The sequence below is a fragment of the Chrysemys picta genome, chromosome 14 (assembly GCF_011386835.1).
Source record: "Chrysemys picta bellii isolate R12L10 chromosome 14, ASM1138683v2, whole genome shotgun sequence".
Taxonomy (NCBI): domain Eukaryota; kingdom Metazoa; phylum Chordata; order Testudines; family Emydidae; genus Chrysemys; species Chrysemys picta.
The window spans coordinates 2,982,468-2,989,711 of record NC_088804.1 but is presented as its reverse complement, the minus strand read 5'-3'; positions in this window follow the sequence as shown (position 1 = coordinate 2,989,711).

Genomic DNA, 7,244 nt, shown 5'->3' with positions numbered 1-7,244 from the left:
CCCTTGGGTGTTCCTTAGTCAAATGTTTCTAAACGTTTAGCCCAGATTTCTTTAAACTCATGTAGCTGATCCCTGCAACGTTAAGGACAGTGAGTGTCTTCAACAGAGGTGGGAATATAATTCCTTATATATCCTTGGCTCTGAGCTGTGTTCACATTCCATCTAGACCTCAGGGCCTGTAAAAGCCCACTGACAGCTCCTCAAAAGCCCACATATGAATTTTCCCGTAAAAGGCTCTGCAGAGTTTTCTCATGATTCACCAAAATCAGGGGGGCTGGGGGGGCATTTTTTACCAGCCCTCCCACTTTTTACCAGCCATGAGGGCGAGCGATGTGGGGAGGGGGGAGGCAGAGAGGAGCGATCAGGGGGTGGGTCTTGGGGGGAAGAAGTAGTGTGATGGTGGGAGTTCGGGGGGGGGGTGTCACGGGGTCTCGGGGGAAGGGACAGCAGGGGGCGGGGCCACAGTTTGGGCAACAGTGGCCCCCACACTTTTAGGGACCTTCCGCCGCTTCTGACCAAAAACCATTTCAATATTCCACCATTCTGGAAGGGAAGGGGATGTGAATTCACATAAAATAAATTGGCAAAAAAAGTTGCACTTTTTAAAAAATAATTTTTTAACCAAAGTCATTTAACTCTGCTGGGAATATTTAATATACAAATAAAAAACTATGTTAAAATATTATTAAATAAATTATCATGCTCATTATCCTTAATTCAGCCCCCTTGTGCATATGCTTTATGATACACAATAATTTGGCCCTGCACAGGCCTAGCTCTTGTCCGCTCTGCATACAAATTAGGTAGCTTCCTGCCTGGGCCCAGCAGGGGAATCATGGGAAGCACAGGACCAACAGGTTCCCTGCTCTCGGTTCAGGGGCCCAGCCTGCAGCAACCCAGAGTTACAATTTCAGGGAAAGTCCTGCTCAGCCTAGGCTGACCCATACCGAGTAGGGACGGAATCTTCATGGATTAGCTGCTAAACCCAAAGAAGTCTCTACTGAGTAGGTGCAAACTGCAATTTTTCAAAGGCTTGTAACTGGCCCTAATTTGGGCAGATTTTCATTGGGACAGCAAAAGGCACATCCCTGACACAGAGGCCGCTCTCCTGCCAAATTACTGCCCCATTTTTTAAAATGGGTAAAACGGTGTCATTTTCCCTAGTCTCATTTTCAGAAACGGCTGAACCATTTTGGCTAAAGCTTTCCTCCCCAAAAATGTAGCCTGAGGCAGACACCAAACATAGGAAAGTACAGCCTAAATCATTACCTTTTGGCAAATGTATAAGCAACTGAAAAGAGGATCTTAAAATGAGAAGTGTTGGGCAATTGTAATTGTAGCAGTGTTGCCAGCCCTGCCTAAATAATTCCACTTCATTGTCCATCATGCAATACCTTGCACCTGTAGATTAAAGCAATATGTATGCTCCATGCATGGATTTAAGTTGTCAAGTGGGTTATAAAGCACCAAATTGTATTATGATGACTAATATGTATAAAGGGACTGGTGGTATAAAGTATCTGTAATAGTTCCCGGGGCACCCAGGACTGAGATTCACCTTGTTAATCCCTTGCCCCCAGCATGAGGGAGGCTTGCTTGTGATAACTGGGAGTTAGCTCCCCAACACCACCAGCCTTTCAGCCATTCAAACAATCTCCTCTGGGTTTATGACAGCCCTATCGTTGCCTTGCAGCAGGACCTAGGATCCAAACTATAATGAAAAACACCCTCACACAATAAAATGTCTCCTCAGTGAATGGATACAGAATGCCTCTCCCCACCCTGTGTTACACAGGAACAGTCTTTTGTTTTTCTTTATAGACTGGGGTATGCCCCGACTGTTATAGTGTTCATTTTTTTACCTCCATGTGGTTTTGATTTGTTTTTGATGGGTTTCCATTGACTGTTCTGGGATGGGGCAATGGTAGACAATTTAGCCTTGAATTACATCTTGGGCTAACCAGGGTGGGGTGGCAACTCCCTCCCACATGAAAGGCCAAAACTGAGTAATATTACTGCCTGGTAACTCCTTTTAATCTTAAAACCATACAGGCATAAACATTAATATAGTTACACTATTCCTTAAATATTACTTGTACACACATCACACCATGATTATGAAGACTGATAAGTTGCAAACTTTCAACAGAGACCTTACATGTTACCCTTTATGGAGAAATACCCTGTCAGCAACATGTTTGATGTAGTGAGTTTGTCAGGTCTGTGACAAGAGTTGTTTGCAAAGAACAGAGGACCCTTTGCCAAGGTGTCTACATGTCACAGTATCTTTCTTAGATTGTAAACTCTTTGGGGAAGAGACCATCTCTTTGTTCTGTGTTTGTACAGTCCCTAGCACAGAGGGGCCCTGATCCATGACTGAGGCAACCCAATGAAATGTTATTGGAAATTTTTAAAAGAGTGAGTTTATACATTGTCGATCATTGTAGCAGTGTGGTAGTGCTGCACTGTGAATGCTCCCTACTAGGGAGCATTGATCCTGCTGGGACATGCTAAGTCAGTCCTGATGATTGCATGGTGGAGTTTGTTAAATTGCTTCCTGAGGACAAGGGAGGTGGGAACGGAATTCTAAAGAGAGGGGTCAGTTGAACAATCCTCAGAGAGAAAGTCTGGGAGTTAAAAGTCCTGCTGAGAAAGCTAGGGCAGGAATGTATGTGTTGGATTGTTACTAGTTTATTGTGATTAACACCATGTGACAGGAAGGGAGTAAATTTTGACCATATATGACATTTGTAAACTATTTTGGAATGTGGTGGGAAAGGCCCCGAATTGTAGTCGTTCTTGGGCTGGAGGTGCATATGCAGCTCCAGCTGAAGTCAAGGGAAATGCAACACATGTATCTGCTGCCAGAATACAAACTATACAATGAGTGTCAGTAACTTTATTCAGAGTAGTAGCCGTGTTAGTCTGTATCAGCAAAAAGAACAGGAGTACTTGTGGCACCTTAGAGACTAACACATTTATTTGGGCATAAGCTTTCGTGGCCTAAAACCCACTTCATCAGATGTCATGTCACATAACTACATGAGAATTTCTATTTTTCTGGGATAGGACTGTAAGACAATGTTTCTTCCTTGTCCTCCTGATTTTTTGGTTATATATTTAAAATGTTATTTTTATTTATCATGAAAATAGCGGCACAAACAGACATAACACAAAATCTCCATCTGCTCTCTGCGACCTTCAATCCATCCGAGACCAGGACTTCTCTGCCGCTCACTTCCCCTCACCCACCTCCACTGACTGGGCTGCTGAATCCCTCCATTATAAGCTCTCCTCCACCCTCTGTTTTTTTGTCCCCACCCCCCCATCACCACAAATTCATCTTGCTTGTTCTGGATAGGAAGAGCAGGGTACCTTTTAAGTAACATTGCTTTAAGGTGCAAAAAAGCACAGTGGCTGGATCCTAGCCGATGCAGTGCAGCCCACAGCCGCCGCCTCCCTGGATTGGGCCATTACATTTGAACTCTTCCCACTTCAGTTGCCCATGAAGATATGAAAGATACAAACTTCAAATTGAGAATGATACATACTAATGCAGGGAGCATCAGGGGCTGGAGAACTCTCCAGAGTGACCAATGAGTGTGTTTGCATGGGTCACGCTGAAAAAGGAAGAGCACCAGCTAGGCAGTTTCAAAATGGGGTGGATTGCTTTGTTAGTGGGATTGTGATATGCTCCCCACTTTTCATCCTCTGCTCTCCACTGGGATTGTGACGGCAGAGTAAAGTCCACCATCATCTCCTCTCCTATTTCCTCTTAATTAGTTCACACACTACAACTGTATTTGCAAGTAAGCATCAGCTAGTCAGAGACTGGGTGTCAGGACATCTCAGTACTATTCCCATGTCTAATCAGACTCTCTGTGTGTCCTTGGGCAAATCACTTCATCTTTCTGTGCCTCAGTCTGCCCACCTGTGAAATGAAGTAAGGATGGTCAGTGGGTAGAGAGCTTGCCTAGGACTTGGGTTCCAGGTGGCCCTGCCTGCTGGGGCAGGGAGGGCAGCTTCCCTGCTCCCTCTTTCCCAGAAAGTCCTAAGCGCCGCCGCTAAACAGTGATAAGCGCTGGGAGGGAGGGAGGGAGGAAGGGAGGGGGAGGAGGCAGAGAAGAGGAACTTGTGCAATGCTCTCTTGTAAAGTCAGCCAAATGACGTTATAAGGGAGCATTGCACAACTTTAAACGAGTATGTTCCCAAATGGAGCAGCGACGTAACTTCAAAACAACGTTAAGCGGGAGGACGCTAAGTGAGGCGTTACTGTACAAGGCACACTTCACCTCCCCTGGTCACCACTGGAGTGGGGAAGAATACTGAAGTGTGGCAGGGATGTGTTTGATTACTCTTTGTATTTACATGGTATGAGAATTTTTCATAATATTTTGGATGACTAGTGTGTGTGCCTCAGTTTCCCCTATGAGCTGCATGGTTAACTAGGTCAGAGGAGAAGGTTGTTTACTCTTTGCAGAGACCCAGAGATCCAGGTGTGGCTGATGCCTAGGTGTCTGGGGCCTGGTCCCAGACAATTGCCCAGGCATCTGGTACCTAGCAACTAACGAGCAGGGGAGCACATCCCCTCTTCAGGAAGCCAGCTGGTTATGACCAGCTGGAGAACAAAGCAAAAAAGAGGCTTATAAGAAGTGGAAGATTGGACAAATGACCAGGGAGGAGTATAAAAATATTGCTCAGGCGTGCAGGAGTGAAATCAGGAAGGCCAAATCACACTTGGAGTTGCAGTTAGCAAGAGATGTTAAGAGTAACAAGAAGGGTTTCTTCAGGTATGTTAGCAACAAGAAGAAAATCAAGGAAAGTGTGGGCCCCTTACTGAATGAGGGAGGCAACCTAGTGACCGAGGATGTGGAAAAAGCTAATGTACTCAATGATTTTTTTGCCTCTGTCTTCACGCACAAGGTCAGCTCCCAGATTGCTGCACTGGGCAGTACAGCATGGGGAGAAGGTGACCAGCCCTCTGTGGAGAAAGAAGTGGTTCGGGACTATTTAGAAAAACTGGACGTGCACAAGTCCATGGGGCCGGATGCGCTGCATCCGAGGGTGCTAAAGGAGTTGGCGGGTGAGATTGCAGAGCCATTAGCCATTATTTTTGAAAACTCATGGCGATCGGGGGAGGTCCCAGATGACTGGAAAAAGGCTAATGTAGTGCCCATCTTTAAAAAAGGGAAGAAGGAGGATCCGGGGAACTACAGGCCAGTCAGCCTCACCTCAGTCCCTGGAAAAATTATGGAGCAGGTCCTCAAGGAATCAATTATGAAACATTTAGAGGAAAGGAAAGTGATCAGGAACAGTCAGCATGGATTCACGAAGGGGAAGTCGTGCCTGACTAACCTAATTGCCTTCTATGATGAGATAACTGGCTCTGTGGATGAGGGGAAAGCAGTGGATGTGTTATTTCTTGACTTTAGCAAAGCTTTTGATACTGTCTCCCACAGTATTCTTGCCACCAAGTTAAAGAAGTATGGGCTGGATGAATGGACTGTAAGGTGGATAGAAAGCTGGCTAGATCGTCGGGCTCAACGGGTAGTGATCAATGGCTCCATGTCTAGTTGGCAGCCGGTTTCAAGTGGAGTGCCCCAAGGGTCGGTCCTGGGGCCGGTTTTGTTTAATATCTTTATTAATGATCTGGAGGATGGTGTGGACTGCACTCTCAGCAAGTTTGCAGATGACACTAAACTAGGAGGCGTGGTAGATACACTAGAGGGTAGGGATCGGATACAGAGGGACCTAGACAAATTAGAGGATTGGGCAGAAAAAAACCTGATGAGGTTCAACAAGGACAAGTGCAGAGTCCTGCACTTAGGACGGAAGAATCCCATGCACTGCTACAGACTAGGGACCGAATGGCTAGGTAGCAGTTCTGCTGAAAAGGACCTAGGGGTCACAGTGGACGAGAAGCTGGATATGAGTCAACAGTGTGCTCTTGTTGCCAAGAAGGCTAACGGCATTTTGGGCTGTATAAGTAGGGGCATTGCCAGCAGATCGAGGAACGTGATCGTTCCCCTTTATTCGACATTGGTGAGGCCTCATCTGGAATACTGTGTCCAGTTTTGGGCCCCACACTACAAGAAGGATGTGGAAAAATTGGAAAGAGTCCAGCGGAGGGCAACAAAAATGATTAGGGGTCTGGAGCATATGACTTATGAGGAGAGGCTGAGAGAACTGGGATTGTTTAGTCTCCAGAAGAGAAGAATGAGGGGGGATTTGATAGCAGCCTTCAACTACCTGAAGGGGGGTTCCAAAGAGGATGGAGCTCGGCTGTTCTCAGTGGTGGCAGATGACAGAACAAGGAGCAATGGTCTCAAGTTGCGGTGGGGGAAGTCCAGGTTGGATATCAGGAAAAACTATTTCACTAGGAGGGTGGTGAAACACTGGAATGCGTTACCTAGGGAGGTGGTGGAGTCTCCTTCCTTGGAGGTTTTTAAGGCCCGGCTTGACAAAGCCCTGGCTGGGATGATTTAGCTGGGAATTGGTCCTGCTTTGAGCAGGGGGTTGGACTAGATGACCTCTTGAGGTCCCTTCCAACTCTGATATTCTATGATTCTATGATTCTATGAAAGCACTAAGGAAGATGGCCAGGTGACCATGTTTGCCTGGGAACAAGAACAAAGTTTAGTAGACAGAGAGAATCTGAAGCATGGGGCATGGTACAAGGTCTAAGCCCTGAACTAAAGTGAGGAAAAGTCAGGCCCTGCTGATATAAAGCAAAGTTAGCAAGAGTCAGGCTATGAGCAAAAGTCAGGCCCTGTTACAAAGCAGATACTTGCTTGCAGGTTCACTATCCGATACATGAACTTGACAAGAACAGGGCTGGTGTTGTAAAAGCACAAGCACTCCTAGGCACTAAGTATTCATGGAAACACATTCCAGAAGGATCGTGCCAGAACACCCCGATACCAATGTATGGTGTACACACACTCCCTGAAGATGATACAAGGACACACTGACTCCTCCTAGACATAGGGTCAGGATGACAGAGAGATAGATGGAGATGTTTTGATCAAACCAGCAGGTACAGGGTATAAGGTGGTCACTAACCATGTCAGAAGGGTACTGCGTAACTTGTTTGTGTAAAAGAGGGATCTCAGGAGGAGTGTCTTTGTCTGGCCAAGGGGGGAGCAGAAAGTCCCACCACGCTCCGAGCTGGTCCATTGTCATGAGTATACATGTATTAGTGTACCTGTAGCATGTTTAGGGCACTAGGACTGCGCTTTGTTGGC